This window comes from Ascaphus truei, chromosome 5 (genome assembly GCF_040206685.1).
Source record: "Ascaphus truei isolate aAscTru1 chromosome 5, aAscTru1.hap1, whole genome shotgun sequence".
NCBI classification, from domain to species: domain Eukaryota; kingdom Metazoa; phylum Chordata; class Amphibia; order Anura; family Ascaphidae; genus Ascaphus; species Ascaphus truei.
In genome coordinates, this window is record NC_134487.1 from 46,223,906 (window position 1) to 46,243,869 (window position 19,964).

The window sequence follows — 19,964 nt, forward strand, 5'->3', positions numbered from 1 at the left end:
TAAATATAGATGTGATGATAAATTTAGTTTCTCATCAAATATCACTAATGAAAGGTTTCAGATTAAACAAATGTTAACATGCAAATCAGATCATGTAGTGTACCTTATATGTTGCCCATGTGGACTACAGTACGTAGGTCAAACCTCAAGACCAGTAAAAACACGCGTGCTGGAACATGTGGGTAACATAAGGAGAGGTGTAACAACACATAATCTGTCTAACCATTTCATTCAAAAACATAACAGTGATATATCAGGTCTCAGATTCACTGTGTTAGAGCAAGTGCTACCACACTGGAGAGGGGGAAATAGAATAACTACTTTGAAAAAAAGAGAGAGTTTTTGGATCTTTACTCTGAAATCACTGGTACCTTTGGGTTTAAATGTTGATTTCGAGTTAAATGCTTTCCTTTAAAATCTATGATCCCTTGAAAAGTATAAAGTTGGCTATATTATGTGACTGTGAAAAACTGATACTCTGTACTGATAATATTTTCCTTCTTTTGTCTTTGGAGATACAACAATCGCCGCATCCTCTAAGTTCAGTGGGGGTTGTGTATTCATACTATAGTTTTTTCTATAGTTTTATGTATTTTAGTATATGTTTTACTATCACAAATGTTTTGCAAATAATGAAGTCTTTTTAATTGATTATATTAAACATTGTATTTTAATTTCATTGTATAAACTTTGTGTACGATTTAAATTGTATGTAAGGGCAATTAGTGACTTAGTCAATTTAGATCGAATTACATTTAGACCAATGGGAGAAAAGGTCAATGTAATAATGGAGGGTATATAAAGATAGCCTTCTTAGGGTTAAAGCACTCCTGACGAAGCCGTCGACTTGCACGGCGAAACGCGTAGAGCGTAACCCTCAGCGTGAGATCCTAGAGGGAGACAAGCTACAGTCTGCAGCAGCAGCTCCGGTGACGCCAGCTACCAGCGTGCAAACCGGAAGTGACGTGTCGGCGTGGACTAGCAGCAAGGACGGAGCCAGTGAATGAGGCGGTTGTGTGAGGGGGTTTCCCGAGGTCGCGACTCGGCATCAAGATCACTCTAAAACCAACGCCTTATACCATCTGGTATCCTGTAAGCCTTGATTTTTTATCATTGTCGGATAAAGTGTTTTTTGGCATTTTAACATCTTGGCTGTGTGTCTCTCTACTGGGTCTTTTTTCTCCCAACCTCCTGGTTTATGATTGATTTATCATCCATAATCTAGCATATTCCTATGGAGTTCTACCTGCTCAATGTTTTATTGTAACGTTATGCACTATGGTAGTTTATTTATTTTATTTCAGATACTGACGCTCCCCTGATATTTCGTTTTTACGTTCTACCTGTGGCTTACCGAGCCATGGCCCATGATCAAGACCCCTCGGGTGCCCCTCCGGGAACCCTAACGGAGGTGGCGGAGACGGCAGAGAAGGCTGCCCTAGTTCCCTGCATCACCGCTGAGGTGGGAACCAAGGCCCAGCCAACTACAGAGCCGAGAAATGTTCCGGCGGAGAAGAGCGCGACCGCAGTGGAGGTACCGGAGCGGGCCCGTTTCATACCACTACCCACTGGCGGTGCCGCAAAAGACCCAGGTGACTCCCTAGCGGAGGATCCGAGCAAGTCATCTTCGGAGGAAGAAGATGGCGTATCAACGGTGGCGATGCGCCTACCGGCAAACCACGCCAGCTGTAACAAAGATGGCGATCCACTTACCGGAGAGAGGGAGCAGATGTGTCCGGACACCCACCGACGGCGAGTGCTGGTGCGGCCTGAGGCTCGTAGAAGTCCCACGGCCGTGGTGACTCCCAGTGCGGCGGAGACGGGATCCGAGACGGCTCCTAAGGAACCAGAGATCATCAGCCGGCAGCGGAGTGGTAAGGAGACACCCCCACCCCCTTACTCCCACCAGGCAAAGAAGGAACCTGCAGAGCATGAGAGAGAAAGGCTTGCGGCCTACCTGCCCGTCCGCGGACCGGATGATCCACCACCGCCCCTTCCGGTCTTCGACGCACTTCCGGTGCGAGACCATGGAGCGGATGGAGAGTCCACGGACAACAGTGATGACGTCACTTCCGGGTCCGGCTAGCACGGAGGCCCGGCAGCGATATTTGCAGCAAGAGGAGCAGCCATGGCAGCTGTACTTGCCACACTCGAAAGCCACGGCGTTTACAGAGGAGCACGAAGCACGCCGGAGAGGGCAAGCAGAAAGATGCCCACTGGTCGCGGCTTTGACCGATTGATAGACACTTTCACAGACATTGCCGATGCCCCAGTCCCTACCCCTAGCGCCATTGCTCCGGCCACTGCCCCTGCCCCTTCACGAGTCATGACACCGGGACCTAGCGGGGATAAATTGGATAAGAATCCCAAGTAAAGATTGGAGGGATTGGGACTTGAGTGATGAGGGGTCTGATGGGGAAATACCATATGACAATGTAATTTGTGTCTAACCCTGTACCATTTTCTCCTATGCCTAGAGGGAGGGCCCGCAGGTCCCATACTACTGTGGAGGCAGGGCCTGTGAGTAAAGTGGTCCATAAGATGAACCCCACCATCTATACAGATGATACAAGAGGTAGACGCAGAGGCTCGCACTCTACTGAGGTGGTCACGTCCGGTGTGTCTTCACAAACAGAGTCAGAGGCAGGTACTTTCAGTGCAGTGTCCGAGTACGAGCACCATGACAAGTGGTGGGCACCCCTATTTACAGGATATCACAAGGGTATGGACCGTACGCGGTTCTTGCTGATCAGAAACAATATAGTCGACGACCATTGGTGGGCTGTAGGTGCCTTTTCTCCCCAGGAGGTGGCGGATGAGTTAGAGCATAGATACCAGGAGATAGAGCAGAAGAACATCCTTCCTAAGGGGGCTGCCATACTGTATGATGATGTTGCCCCAGAGGAGCCTGAGTTTTGGGTACTGCCAAGCAGGGCGGGTAACCGTAAGCTTACCAAGCTGAGCCGAGCAGACAGGGCCATAGTGGCCAGATATAGACAATCGCACGGCTATGAGTTCCCTTACGTGCCTGAGCCTATAATGCAAGAGACTGAGGAGCAGAGGGATAGCTGGCTCAAAGAAGCGGTGATGGAGTACTTACGGACTAGATTCGGTAAGGCAGGTTATCACAATAAGGATAAAATATGTGATGTGATCCGGGCCTGGAGCGTTGGGAGAAGCATATACATGCACAGCGTAGTGTATCGGCCGGAGTATGGGTCGGTACAGCCGTACTATGTTAAGGTAACAGATCATAATGGGCGGGAAGTAAGAAAGCCTGACCCGCGACATTATTACTAAGTTGGTTCTTCATGTTGGGAGTAACTGTGTGCCTTTTGTTTACGCCATCCGGGTGGATGGTCTGATGTACAAACACTAACCTGAACTGTGTTTGTTTCCCAGATTGTTCACCTGCAGGATGGAGCTGCTAAAGTTAGGTCCAAGTGGGGACCATTGGATTCCACCTGAGGGAGAGTGTAGCCCTGGTAAGAAATAGGGCTATATATCTATCATCCTACTGGTGTAAGTCCTGCTAAGGGCAGGCCGCCAGTAGTTATCATGGGTTTCCCGCACTTCAAGCCCTGCCTTGATTGGTGGAGGTAGGCCCCCTGACTCTGTGTGGAAGGCAAGAGACACAGGGGAGGGGCCAGCTGACATCATGAGGGGTGGGGCTGTCTAAATTTAGTGACCTGATCCTGTCAGTGGCAGTAGTGTTAGAGAGTGAGTTCTGTCTTGGGAGTGAGGAGAGAGAGTTCTGCCCTGGGATCAGGCGAAATGAGCTACAGGAGAGACAGGCTCTACATGTGGAGGAGCTCAGGCCAGCCTGAGTAGAGTTGATAGAATAATGGTGGACCAATGCCCCTCACCCTGCCTATAAGGTGAGGGAGAGCAAGCACCCACCCTGAGGGTCTGCACATTGGGATGGTGGTGGGGAGAGTGAGAGCCCAAGACAGCCTATCATGAAGGTGTACAGTCTGGAGGAGAAGGAGAAGGAGGAAGAGACCATTGTGTATGATCTGCTGCTGCTGAGAGCTGTGTACAATAAAGAGACTTGATACTTTTTAAAAAGAGATTGATACTGAAATCTCTCGCCCTATTGCGGGGGCTTCTCTGGGAGGATTTCACCCTACCCCTATAGGGCTCACCAGAGATGGAGGCGCTGCACCGTTGCTAGAAGATGAAGGCACTAACCCCAGAAGCCTGTCCCTGTTGTCCCCCATACAATCGCGGGAGACTCAGGCCCTCCTGTTACCAGCAAGTATGCACCACCCATAGACATGTAGCCAGCCCTCATTACACCCTAAGGGTCTGATCCGCGACCGGGGGGGGGGGGGAGATGGGTTACATAAGTAATGTCATAAGCTCATAAAGTTCATGAACTGCATCGGAGCATAAATAAACAACCAAAACTAAAGCCAACATGATGACCTTAATTAAAGCTGCATTCTGAGCTGAGAACACCGTTTTGATTGCATGTTTCCTTTATATTTGGTTTTGAAATGCCCCTGCTCGCCCTTTCAGGGGATGTTTGTATTTTTTAAATATTATGCTTTGTTTGGGAGATATGAGCAGTTGAAATATTATGTGTTTGGGAGATAAAAATGAAGCCTAGAGCCCAATTCAGTCTTTAGTTACCATGAGACAAAGGACATTAGGGTGCTCAAGACATTAGATCTTATTCAGTATTTCATAGTATACTGTATAAACACAGAACTCCATAGTGGGAAAATGGATAATATAAATTCACAGTCCTGAGATAATAACTTGATTGCAGTGTGACAAATATCCCCTGAAGGTTGAAAATAGTGAGGAACTCCACACTTATCTAAAACCTCATTGGTGGTGTCTTCAGTATAATCCTCAATCAGGAAGGTACTCACATTTATCATTATCATGAAATAGATGACCCACTTCAGGAGGCCTTACTGTGGCGTGCAGCCGCTGTAGTAACTTCAATGTAGGACAAAAGAGGAAAAAGCAGCGCACAACCAAGGGAGTATGGTCCAAAACAAAAATGTTTTATTGAATCATAAGTAAAAAAAAAAGGAGGTAGACAGCTCACCTATGCGTTTCGTACACTTCTGTACCTTATCAAGGAGTGAAAAAAAACATTCTTCCTGAGTTCCCTTTTAAACTAGGTTCATCTGTGACATTTCGCACCATGACGCAATGCGTGCGCACCCCACTCGAACACGTGCACCCTCCTCTGATGTCAGACACCCTGACTGCTCATCCCCAAAGGTGTCCAGCATGGAACCGGCACTGCACTTCAGACTCCTTTATGTCGTGCCCCCCGCCGGTTGTAACGTCACGACGCCCGGGCATGCAAGCGCTCACATACAGCCTTGAGTGCACGATCAAGCGCCAACCACCTTGTTACTGTTACCATGATAACCTCAGCACTAGAGAACAACAATGCTTTTTAAGAAGAAAAATGTTAACTCACATACAGTAGGCTTCTGTAGGATATTGCTGCTTCGAAATAGAAAATGGTGGTATTGACCTTTTGGATGTTGACTAGGGTTAAATATGTTTCCTAACTTGGCATTGAAATGAACTCTGCACCATAATGTAGCAGGAAGTGCCAAGACTTCTGAAATAAAACATAAAATATACTGCATAGAACAAAATAGGTAAGCAAACTGTAGCCAGTAGCTTTTCATTATATCTTGCTGAAAGAATTAGATTCAGACCATTAACATTGTATATTGCAATAAATCAGTGTGTCTAATTAACTGTCTTATTGCCTCTCACTTCAGCATTCATTAACCAGGTATAAAATCAAGATCACATTCTGCTATGATAAACCCTTTAACTCCTGAATGTGTCTGCAGTAAAATACTCTGAAATTCCAGCCCCACAGCAGTTACCATGGTAAGTATTCCCAGTGTATTGCTTTGTCCTGTTAAATTAAATGTATCACACAAACTGTAACATGTTCTTTTTTACAGACATCACAGACATGTTTCATTAAGAGCACTATGTATTTATCAGAATGTCCTGACATTCTATGGCCCTTTCCACTTCACTATTTGGGAGTAATGAGTATCATGGTCACGTGATCGCTCCGTCACTGAATCATCCCCCCCCCATCCCCCGTCCCCCGTCCCCCGTCCATCATCACTTCAGATCATGTCCTGAACTCCATAGGAGCACGGGACGCGATCAACCCAAGGCAACAGGCATTTGTGGGGGGGATGTAGTTACTATGTCAAGATACGCCCCGGATATGTGTCAAAGTCTTCCTGCTGCAAAACTGACGTAAAAATGGCACGAGATTTACCAGACAAAGAAATTCCAATGATAGCAATAAGGGGCCAAAATGTGATTGGTTAATGGGAAGCTGGTGAATTCGGCGGGAAAGGTGTAGGTTCTTACCAGATAGAGATAAGACAGGTCTTTAAAGAATGGTTGATGGTGTGTTCCTAGGCTAAGGGGAAGTGTCAAATCCTTTTCTGGGGAGGAGTCAAGTTTGGGTGGGAATTTGGACATTGATAATACCTTGCCTCTGTCCTTTATTTCTCTCACCTGTGAAGAAGACTGGATCAAGATTCCCACCTTTCTCTGCCCTACCTGCTGTTAATGTATATGTTTATATGTTAAATTTATAGGAAAAAGTTATTTCTGAGCATGTTCTCAGGAATGGTTAAATAGTTTGTTTAGTTGTGATGCTAATTTAGGTTCCTGGCTGGGAGGCAGAGCTGTTGTTATTTATGTTTCTCTGGCTCGAAGGCAAGAGGTTAACTTAATTATGTAATGGTTTGAGTTATGTATTGCTATGATAGTTTAATAGATTGTGCTGCGGCCCTACCATTTGAATAAAAAAAATACTGTGCCATGTGGAGGTATTCTTTTGTGCTTACTTCTCACAGATCTACAAATAGATTGATAGGTATTCATACTGTACATATATATCCATGCATATATACATATATATATATATATACACACACACACGTATACAGTATATATATATAATATATATATATTGTGACAAACGCCCCTCTTTTGTAGTGCTGACGTCTGTCTGGGTTCTTCCCGACACAGTCTTCTAGGGTTATTTAATACAAAAACAGGATCATGCAAAGTATTAAGCTGCTTAACTCAGGCTTCTGCCTGCTTTATTTTCATCCAAGTAAGGTACTGCAGCTTTAACATGTGTAGGTTAGAGGTACTCAGATACTTTCATTCAGCAGTTCACTCATTTCATTGTTACAGTATTTCCCACACTGTTATTTCAAGTAAAAAGAAACCAAATTATATAAACAAAATCCTATCCCTTTCAGGGATCTAACTACACATCAAAATCAGTCTCTCTAACAGCTGCTGGCCAACTAGCCTGGTTCCCCAGCTTAAAACAATGCCCTCTCATTTAGGGTCACTTAGATACAGCACAGTCTTTTAGCAACAGCAGTAAACATTTGTTTTGTCTTATCTGTTCGTGGTGGGAACTCGGTCCCGTGTCCAGGCAAATCCTCTGGTACTGTGATACTTGGAGGGGCCGTCAACCCCGAAACTGGAAACAGGGGAGCAGCGATACCCCCAGCCTCCAGGCTCTAAGGAGAGAGAGTGAAATGCAAAACCTCTCTGCTCTAAATACCTGTGCATGTGATTAGAAGAGCAGGTGAGGGAGAACTAGAGCCATTGTAATCTGTGGTCTGGATTTTCCATCCAGCTGCCTGAGGTAATGGGAAGCTGTGGAACGGATCATTTGTAACTATTCCTGCACTTTCTGCTCTAAAATGGGGCAGAAAGCTGCCTAACATCTTTGGACTATGTCACATATCCCCCTCCCCAGCTCACACCTACTGGGGTGAGCAGCCATGGACCTCACTGGGGTGAGCGTCCTACCTGAAATACTTGAGCTAACTCCAGTACAACATTAAGTATTCACATGACACGAATATGAACTTCATTATATAATTTACCAACTGAAAGGGCCATCAACCCTGTATATTAATTTGTAGTTTAGCTACATTTTCAACACAGAGAACCAATATAACACTGTACCCTTGACAAAATGCTTATTCTAGAGGCCTAATATACCTTAACTACAATAGCTTATTTGCATAGTTAAGTGTCCGTGACATAGTCCACACGTGTAATAACAAAAAAAATATCGGTCAATTCCCCAAACACATTTTTTTTTTTTTTTTTTTGACTTCCAGTCCATTACATTTCCTGACTTTATTTCATAGGCCGCTGCAAACTGCAAATGACTGGACTGTTTCTTTAGCTTCTGACGGAACTCTGGGCCCGGATAGTCTTTGTCTTTATATTGTGGCCCAGAGTGGCGAGATCCGGAAAAATTCAAGGCCAGCGTTGACCTTCGTCGCTTTTGATTTGCGACCTTTGAACCTTTATGGTACTTCTTACTGCCATGTATTTTCTCATGACCATCACTCACAGAGATTTGGGATTTTTCCTTTGGGGCAATTATATGGTATTTAGAAGATGAAGCACTGATTACCTGGAGCACCTTCACCTTGATGGGGCTCTCACTAACTCTGGCTGTACCCTGTGGCATTTTACCTTTGCAGCCGGCAGGCATGTAGTCTTGGACCTCTCTTTCCTGAGGTCTACATTTATTCAGGCGGAAGTACCGCTGGATAACCAGTGACGCATTTCTCAGGGTTTGATAGCGAATCCTGTTCTGTGTCATCCTAGTCAGAGACTGGATTTTTATAGTTGCTCCTTTCATAATGAGGAACCTGTTTCGTACCATGCGGGCACGGTAGAATGATTGAAGAACACAGGCTGCTTTATTCCGGTGATTGAACACACAAATTTTCATCCCTCTGTAGGCAGCCTGTAGGATGATAGTTGCGGCGCGTTTACGCTGATAATTTTCTCTTTCCCTTCTTCCTTGGATAAGAGCTTTGCAGTGCTTCTGAATTATTCTAATGCTTTTCTCCTTTTTCAAAATGTTAAGTTCCTCCACGAGAGAATTCTGTTTTGTGCATACATCTCGCAATTCTGTTCTCAGAGCGTCCATTTCTTCCTGGTGCTGGCTCTGAGTGTGCATCAGTGCTTCCTGTACTTCTAATTTTTCCGGAGTCAACTGTTTCTTTATTTTTTCTGCTTGGTCAGTCAAATCTGAATTTTCCAATTTCAGAGTCTCATTTTCTTGCTTTACAGTCTCTAACTCACTTAGGGCAATCTCATGGGTTTGCTTCAACATTCCCAGCTCTGTGTTCAGACCGTGGCCCTCCAGGCGCAAGTGTTGCACCTCTGTGCTGAGCGCATGAACCTCTTGTAGAGCCTTCCCGTATTTCTGTTTTAGGATAGCAATCAATTTGTCAGACTTAATCTGTTTTTCATCCATGGTGACCATTACGGTGTTGGCCTTTTCCAGACTAGTCGTCACCTCTTCCAGCTCACTCCGTAAGAGAGACTCTGTTTTCTTCAAAGCCTCGTGCTCTTGTAAAGCTGGAAGTATACACCTCTGTAACTCGGCATTCGCTTCTCGCACCTTATTGTTAGATTCTTGCTCCTTCTTCCAACATTCTCGCTCCTTCACCAAATCCTGCCACAGGACTTCATAATTATGGCGGGCAGCTTGGAGTGCAGAAACCAAAGCCTCTTTATCCTGGTTCAAGGATTCAGCTTCCCTTTGCTCCTCCTTTTCCTTTGCCACTGTTCCCGTGACAATTCTGCCGATCACTCCGGTCTGCAGCACATCTCGGCGCCTTTCTGACGCATGTCCTGACAGCGCAGGTTCAAGTGGCTCGGTCACTTCCCCTGTGACTTGAGGGACAGTTTTCTTTTTCTTCTTCTTTCTTTTTGCTTTATTAGCTCCAGAGATATCAGTGGTACTGGGCACACGCTCACTGGTATCAGCTTCCACATCTTGCTTGCACACATAGGGCGTTGCTTGCTTTTGCAGCTGTTTGTCTTTGAAAATTTTGGGGCACACATCTTCCATGTGACCTACTTTATGACAGGCCCAGCATACTAAATTCATCTGTGGGTACGGCTCTCCTCCAGGGGCCACATACGAGTCGTCATCATCATCATCATCATCATCATCGTATGGCCTGAAGGGACACTGTTTTTCATGATTATGTACATTACAAAACAAACATTTCACGTCGGCCATTTTAGAAACCCGGCAGGAACAATTTGCTAGCTGCAATTTCACTCACTTCAGCAACTTGCATACAGCACTTGCTAGCTGCAAATTCACTCACTTCAGCAAAATGCATTAGCTTTACAAACAGCACTTGCTAGATGCAATTTTTTTTTTTTTTTTTCTTCTTCAGCAAAACATTTTGGTTTTCTGTTTGGGTTCAGGGTGCTATTGCATCCACACTTCGCACATTCTCTGTGTATGCTAGAAGCACAACTGATATACACAGTGGGACAGACTTCACTCATAGCATCTGTACTTTAGTTCAGCTCGGCGGCCATTTTAAACCCCCGCATTTATTTGCAAACCCACAAACTTTTTAGTGTCGACCCGCATTCTCCACCATATGTGACAAACGCCCCTCTTTTATAGTGCTGACGTCTGTCTGGGTTCTTCCCGACACAGTCTTCTAGGGTTATTTAATACAAAAACAGGATCATGCAAAGTATTAAGCTGCTTAACTCAGGCTTCTGCCTGCTTTATTTTCATCCAAGTAAGGTACTGCAGCTTTAACATGTGTAGGTTAGAGGTACTCAGATACTTTCATTCAGCAGTTCACTCATTTCATTGTTACAGTATTTCCCACACTGTTATTTCAAGTAAAAAGAAAACAAATTATATAAACAAAATCCTATCCCTTTCAGGGATCTAACTACACATCAAAATCAGTCTCTCTAACAGCTGCTGGCCAACTAACCTGGTTTCCCAGCTTAAAACAATGCCCTCTCATTTAGGGTCACTTAGATACAGCACAGTCTTTTAGCAACAGCAGTAAACATTTGTTTTGTCTTATCTGTTCGTGGTGGGAACTCGGTCCCGTGTCCAGGCAAATCCTCTGGTACTGTGATACTTGGAGGGGCCGTCAACCCCGAAACTGGAAACAGGGGAGCAGCGACACCCCCAGCCTCCAGGCTCTAAGGAGAGAGAGTGAAATGCAAAACCTCTCTGCTCTAAATACCTGTGCATGTGATTAGAAGAGCAGGTGAGGGAGAACTAGAGCCATTGTAATCTGTGGTCTGGATTTTCCATCCAGCTGCCTGAGGTAATGGGAAGCTGTGGAACGGATCATTTGTAACTATTCCTGCACTTTCTGCTCTAAAATGGGGCAGAAAGCTGCCTAACATCTTTGGACTATGTCACAATATATATATATATATATATATATATATTATTATTTTTTGTGATATCATCACTGTTCTCTAGGGGCTGGAACAGTGAACAGTGAAGTAAGTGTGCTTTCCAGTCTACACAGAGTTAATCTCCTCAAAGAAAGAGCAGCAGCTGAAATCTGATTAATCAGGGGCTGGGCTCCTTAGTGAAATGAGGAAGTGTTTTAAAAGACTGAAAGCTGCCAAGCACAGGGAGAGACTGTTTTCCCCAGAGAAGGAGGAAGATAGAAGTGCTCCCCAGCTGCGGAAGCTGGTTAAAGAGGACCTACAGAGGAGAGTTTCTCTGGGCTCAGGTGTGGCCCAGTTCCCCTAAGAAGTAAAGGATGCAAGACCGTGCTGAAGCAGGGACGTCTTCTCCATAAGGACTAAGATAAGCAAAACCCTTACTAGTGTATGCAGAGACTGTGTTACATTGTTGCATATACCAGGGCATTTTTTTTTGCTTGGGAACCAGCTTAGCTGGCCATGCAGTTAGTGAGGGCGAAAGCTATGGTGTAGTTAGCTTTCCCTAAAGGGAATATTAGTTATTTTTATGTTTTGTTTTGATTTAAAGGGGCGGTGGGCCTGGTATATGATTCAATCCCTGTAAATAAAACCCCTGCAGTTAAACTTTATACAGTGTTTCCGGCCTTAAATTGAGACAAAAGAGACTGCAATGTGGTCTGGGCATCACAATATTTACATATACATCACACACACACACACATATATATATATATATATATATGACACATACCATTTGATGGTAACTTATAAAGAATGTTTGCCCCTTACTACAATTCTTATCATGATATCTAAACAATTAAAGGTAAGATTCAATTTACTACTTTTCTCGTGAATTATATACAAGTGCACTGCTTTGTCAATTTAACAAAGAAGCAAATGTTGGTATGCAAGTCCTAACGCTAAAACAGCCTACAAGTAAATACCCCCCAAGATGTTTTGGTGATCCCTACAAGCTAAGGCCTGGATCCACAGAGGTCGGTTAACTCATAAGGGGCCATTATCAAAATTATCACTGGAAGTTATATTCTGAGGTTAATGCATATTCACAAAGCTAATTCTATGCAAAAACGACGGCAGTGGTATATCTTATTAGCATAAGCTAAACGCCATGTTAACTTCAAATAACATGACGTTAAAAATATCTTACCTAAAGGTGACATGTATCTCAGGTGTGTTCAGTTTTGTGCACAGGTATATCTCTCTCCTTCTCCCATACATCCAGGTCTGGATGGGAGCAATGCCACCTTTAGGTTAACATCCCACTACATCCCTGCATTAGTTTTAACGGACCTTTCTGGATATGCGTTGTTTGGGGGAACGCCTCTCTTGCATATCATTAGCACTAACGACCGGTATACCTAACACAATGCAGTCAAAAATGTGACTGAACCTGACTTTACTGAGCTTTGAAGATACATGTTAACACTTAATGAGGTGTTAACTTAGCTTGGCGCCCCGTTAACTAAGTAATGGACCTCTGTGTATCTGGGCCTATGTATGCAGTATTTATCACAGACAGTGTTCATCTGCTGTAAAGTCCATGGTACAATTCAGCTCACTGCACTGGCTCAGGGAAAAAACTGGATTATTTGCAAGCTATTACATTTTCTCGAGACAACATTGTCCCTCTCTTCATCTACCTTCTGATGCCTGTTTCCTCTATTGAAGTTATGTTACAAAGGAACAGATGTAGATCCGATAAAAAGATGTCACCAAACACACATGTATTTAAATACTGTAGGTTCTTGTCAACGTGTCAGTTTCATCCTAAAATAGGATGTTTCTCCTAAGCACTGATATTTAAGAAGTTGACACTTGACATTGACGGAGCACATTTTGCATACCAGACTGTCACAGTAAGCTCAGGCTTGTATGCTTGGGAAATACACATTTAGTGTCCAGAAATTCTGCATCTGAAAAGTGATGTTCCTGTAGATCACTTTTTGTTGTTTTACTCACGACATATATTATTATACGCATTGAATCAAACCCCTTATTACTTATATAGAGCAAATAGCAGACATATTTTTCTATCCCCAGAAATGTAAAAGTTAGTGACAGATATCTCTAGAGTACAGCATAAAAACGAGAGGCTAGAGGCAATGTATATTAAAATGTTTTATTTTAAGGTGTTCCAATTTATTTGTACAAATATAGTAACCAGGATTGCTGCTTTAATGAGGCAATCCCACTAGGGCCAAAGTGCACTAAGTTTAGTGACATGTTTAAGGGGTCTTGTCTGGGTAAGTGATACCTTTTTACCCAAATCTGACACCTATATTTGTGTTTTAACATTAGACAGGTTAATGTGTATTCACTAATCTAATTACTGTATTTGTAAAAGCTATGGCCCTGGTATATCTCAATAACATAGGCTTATGTTATGTTATGTTCAAACAACAGGGCGTTAAGCCTGTTTTACCTAAAAGTGCCATTAAACCCATCCATACAGTACCCTGAAATAGGGGAACGAAGACGAATGGCGGCGCACAGCCGACAAGAACTCAACGAGGGTAGGCAATGAAATAGGGGGATGAGGTGGGGAGAGAGATCCTAATTTACCTGAGATTTGATATGCATAGTGTATTCAAATGATTAACATTGGCATATTTCTCCGGTGTTTTCCATTTTGTGCACAGGTATCTCTCCACATATTGCATAAGGGTTTGTTTGGTGAGGTATATACGTAATTTAGGGCTTTATATAGTTAGGACTCCACTTTCTTCCATTTTCGCCTTCTCCAACACCGCCCATATTCAAGTGGCTGGATGGGAGTAACGCCACCTTTAGGTATGATCTAACTAACATCAGGTAAAATCCCTGCGTTAACCATACTGGCCCTCTATGGATAGCCGTTGTTCAGAGGAACTCTTCTTTTGCATACCATTAGTATTTACGGCTGTTAGAGTTAACGCAATGCACTTTCCAGCCGAATAGAGCACTGCATTAGTGAGCTTTGAAGATAAACGTTAGCATTTAGTGAGGTTAACTTGTCAGTAAATCAATTACATATATCTGTGGATCTTTGCCTATCTGGGATTTTAAAGGGTAGGGCACTTTTAAAGGGTAGGTTTCTTAAAATATAAGTTACAAAATGTATTTCTATACTAGTGAAGCTCTACAGAATAAAATGATTGAGATACACATATATTATTGAGTCTGGAGGCAGCCATCTTTGTTTTATGTTGACATTTATTAATTAGGAAAGATGAGGTGCACTGACATTTAAACCTGAAATCGCACAACCATTCCTTGCTAGACTGGATTTTCTCTCCTCAAATCCCAGCAGAATTAAATCCTCTGGCATCCTTCCTGACATTTTCAGTGACCATACAATAGTGTACTGTGTAAAGAAAATTAAACTGCCCCAATCAAGCCCTAAAGTTCTCCTCACAAGAACATTTAGAAACTTTAACCCACTACAGTTTCTGCCTGATCTTACCAACTGCCTTTGGCACAGAATCGATTTAATTCCTGACCCTGATTCTGCGCTCGACTATTTCCAATCCGAGTTCTTAAAACTCTGTGATACCCATGCTCCACTACGCAGAATAAAAGTACGATGTGCCCACATTCTGTGGGTTACAACTGACCTTATAACACTCTACCAGTTCAGGGATGCCTTGTGGAAAAGCTACAAAGTAACTGGCACTACCAAGGATCTCAATCACTACAGATGCCTGCGGAACATGTGCACAATCCAAACAAGATATGCAAAAGCACAATATTACTCTGACAATCTCCTCCAGAATACATCAAACCCAGCTAACTTCTGGAAGGTTATCAACAACATATTCCAGCCTTCTAACCATCAACAACCAAGTAATATCCCTGTGGGATATTACTCTGACAAACCCCACTGACATTGCAAATGCATTCAGTGATTACTTTGTGGGGTGTGCTAATAACTTACAGTACCAGCGAAATGCAACCCAAACCACAAACATGAATCTCATCCTGGGAGTACCCATATAGGCCCACCCCCTCCCAACACTGCCCACAATTTTCAATTTGGCCCAGTATCTGAAGAGGAGATTATAAAAGCGCTCCTCAAATTAAAACTAAGCAGCCAATATGGGCCTGACTTACTACAATCTAAATTCCTAAGACTTGCTGCTCCAGCCAATGCCAAACCAATTGCTTCCATAGTCAACTATATTCTGTCTGCAGGCCATATCCCTAAGACCTGGAAAACTGCCAGAGTTGTCCCAATCTTCAAAAGTGTGGACAAAAACACTGTCTCAAACTACAGACCAATCTCTCTTCTCCCAATACTATCCAAAGTCATGGAAAAATGTGTTTACTCCCAATTAAGCGATTACTATACCAAGACAAATTTCCCTAGCCAATTCCAATCTGGCTTTCGCCTCAAACACTCCACCATAACTACCCTGCTAAAAGTTTGCAATGAAATCCAGTGTGGAATGGAACGGGGACAACTCATTGGTGCAATATTCCTAGATTTTGCAAAGTCTTTTGATACTGTTGATCATGCTATCCTGCAAACTCCAGTGCTCTGGAATAGGGAAGCATGCTTTAAACTGGTTTCAGTCCTACCTATCAGGTAGATCCCAGCATGTGTCCATCTCAGGCTCTAACTCCAACCCCTTGGATATCACCTGTGGTGTCCCACAAGGCTCTGTTCTGGGGCCTCTACTCTTCTCAGTGTTCATCAATGATCTTCCCACATCTTGTAAGGAAGCTTCAATACACATGTATACAGATGACACAATCTTATATGCACACAGCCATAGCATCTCCAACCTTGAACACATACATCAGTCTGACTTTTTGAGACTCGAAAACTGTTTTTCCCAAAACAAACACTGACAAGACTGTAACAATGGTATTTGGGACCAAGACCCAATTTCTAAAGCTTCCAGTGACTGAGCTCCAGATCAGAACCAATGCTAACACCACCCTAACTTCTGTTACTAGTTTTAAATACCTGGGCATATGGTTTGACTCCCACTTAACACTGGGGATGCACATTGATACCCTGCATCCAAAACCTATGCCAAACTAGGTGTACTTTACAGGAACAAATCCTCCCTAAGTCTGCTGGTCAGAAAGCGTATCGAACAGCAGATGCTAATGCCAATTATCGACTATGGAGACATAGTGTACGGCTCGGCACCCCAAACCCACCTTAGCAAACTTGACACCCTCTACAATTCAATATGCCGTTTTGTTCTCCAATGCAACTAAAACACAAATTTCTGTGAAATGCTCAAAGAACTAGATTGGTCATCACTTGAGTCTAGGCGCAAAGTTCACCTTTCCTGTCTTGCCTTCAAATACTTTCTGGGCAAGCTACCCATCTATCTGAATAAGCTCCTAACCCCTACCACATGCAGCACTTTTCATCTGAGATCTGACTCCAAAAGACAGTTCATGGTCCCAAGGCTCAACAAAGTATCCGGCCGCTCCTCCTTCTCTTACCGTGCGCCCCAGAACAACCTACCGGAGACTCTCACAGCCACCACCAGTTTACATTCTTTCAAAACTAAGGCTGTATAACATTTTAATCTGGTCTGTAACTGTTACATATGCCTATAATATATATTATCTGTAACTACAATGTCTTGTAGTAAATACATGTAAATACAATGTCTTGTATATAATGTATACTCTGTTCACTTATGTACTGTATTTGTAACCATGTACTGTATTCTTTGTCATCTTAACTCTATGCCCAGGACATACTTGAAAACGAGAGGTAACTCTCAATGTATTACTTCCTGGTAAAATATTTTATAAATAAATGTAGTACATATACTTCTTGCTCCTGCTTCTTGTAGAACAACACAAACCTGTCCATCTGTTCCCTTCTTCACCAAAAAGTTTCACCGTCCATATTTAATGTTGAAAAGCAAGACAAGTCACAGCTAACACTACGTAACGTCTCTTCACTTGAAATCACGTATTACTCCTCTGTTATCACCACAGTAAATATGGGTCTTTTATCGCTGCATGGAGGTTTGTGCTGTGCAAGAAGAATCAAAACATGGAAGAATTCAGATTACATCTCAGAATACCCAGGATCTGACCGATAATTATCCAGGCCAGAATTTCTTTTGATCTTATTTGAATATACTGTACCAACTTTGCAAACAGCATAGAAACGTGACTGGATCATTATCACACTGTTCACTTGGACTTAAATGGCAGGTATTTAGTCTTCCCCTTTCAAAAATGACATGGTGATTTTAATAGATAGCTGAATGATGACATCTGATAAGAAATTACAGATCTTACAGTGTGTACATACTTTCCTTAAACATGATGACATCTTTTTTTAATTGTTGCCTGCCTATAAACCATTTAACATGTTCAAAGTCCACATTTAACTTTTCTTTGTTATGAATTTTACTAGTTATGTTTCATATTAGTTGTTACACTGTTCACATAACATCCTTCTGCTTAATGCAGTACAACATACTGAATGAGGGAAGTTTTGCTTGAGCTCTCTCACTGACTCAATAGGCTGGAATGGAGGATATGTGTACCTTCCAGCACTCAACCAGTTAATCCTCCCTGGAGTTGTCAAGAACACCTGAAATCTAATTCATCAGCCTGGGCTGAACTCCTGAAAACAAGGAAGTGTTTGGTCACAGGCTGAGTCTGACCCAGAAAGGCAGTGAAAAAGACTGACCGGTTTTCCCTCAGAGAAGGAGGGAGACAGAAGGGGCTCCCCAGCTACCAGAGGCTGGTTAAAGAAGTTGGCAGATTGTGAGAGAAGCTGCTGAGAGAGCCGTGCTGAAGCAGTGTAAAGAAGCTGAGAGAGAGTGAGAGACACTGCTGAAAGAGCCGTGCTGAAGCAGGGACATCGCCAGATGGACTTAGATAAACAAAACCCTTTCTATTGCTACAATATGACAAAAGACTATGCTGTTTCTTTATTGCCTATGCCAGGCCATGTTTTGGGGTGGGAACTGGCTTAGCTGGCTGCCCGGTAGACAGGGCTGAAGAAGTAAGTTAGATCCCTGACCGGGATAGGTTTTTATTTATGCTTTTTATTTTGGTTTGGCTTTCTTAAAGGGAGAGTGGGCCTGCAAATATGTTACTTAGCCCCTATAAATAAACCCCACGTAAATAGAAGTACTGTGTTTCCGACCTTATTTGGGATCAAAGGGACCTCAAAGTGATGTGGTTGTCACACTATATTGATATTGAAAAATAAATGAGTTGCTGGCATAGTGCACAATTGTACTGAGCATGTTCAGAATACAACACTGTCAGGTTTGATATCTAATAAACATATTAAAATTACATAGCTCTTTAGAAAAGGTGGACAGATGCATGTTTAGCTGATTTTGTCTGTCTGAATCTTGACCCAACTCACAATTTTTAGCATCTTCATTCTCAACAACTTGTTCTCAAAACACTGACTACTTTGCTTAGAAAATCAGGTTGGGTACTTTTCAAAATCGGCCAAATTTCACTTTCATAGCATTTACCGTTCCAAAGTTATAAGCAGAAGGAAACTGAGAGTTTAAACAGAAACAACCCATCCGCACTAAACTATGTCTGCTCAAATGTGCAGACATAATGAAATTACTAATGGTTTTTCGTATTCAATGTGCCTGGTTTAAAAAAGCCTTAACTTTCCCAATTTAAAAAATAAGACTGCCTGAGGGTGTCTCATTATGACTACTGCTGCCTCATTTTAATGAATTTCTCATATGTAATGAATATTTAATCTTAATTTAGGTACTAATTGTAACGAGAGTCACTGAGGTAAGAACTTAAGCAACCTAATAAACCTTATAGGAAAATGACTCTTTATATACCTGCATAATAAGTTTACATCTATTCATAAATCAAGTTAATAAAATAATTTATGTTTGCAAATTACCTATCTCAAATTACTTACCCAGAAAATTGGGCCTATGGGGATATTAACAATAGCCTATATTACAAAACTGTGTACACTACTGCACTTGTTCTTCCAAGAACAATGTCATTGGACCCCTTGAATAAAACCAGACGAGACTAACTCTTAGAGAAAACACTTATATGTATTGTAATGTCTCCGTCACAGATTAGGATCTTACGTCCCAGATTAAGGATCTATATGGGTTTTATTTACATGTAAATAATTTACATGTAAATAATACACTAACAGGCGCACCATCCCTTTAAGTCAAACAAATCATAAAATAAACACCTAGTCCTTTTAGGAGACTAACTACACATTCAGCTTCAACCCTTACTAACTGGATGGACAGCTAAGCTGGTTACCACCCCAAAACAGGTACTATTATAGCTAAACATATACAGTCTCTGCACACAGCAACATAGTGTTTCTCTTATCTGTTACTCCAAGGTTATGGAGCAGATGTCCCGCTTCAGCATGGTCTCGCGTCCTTTATTCCTAGGGGAGCTCAGCCCCACGAGAGCTCAGAGAATCTCTCCTCTGTAAGTCCAATGTTAAGGATAGGACATCCCCGCTTCAGCACGATCTCGCATCCTTCCTTCCTAGGGGAGCTCAGCCCCACGAGAGCTCAGAGAATCTGTCCTCTGTAAGTCCAATGTTAAGGACAGTACATCCCCGCTTCAGCATGATCTCGCATCCTTCCTTCCTAGGGGAGCTCAGCCCCATGAGAGCTCAGAAAATCTCTCCTCTGTAAGTCCAATTTTAAGGACAGGACATCCCC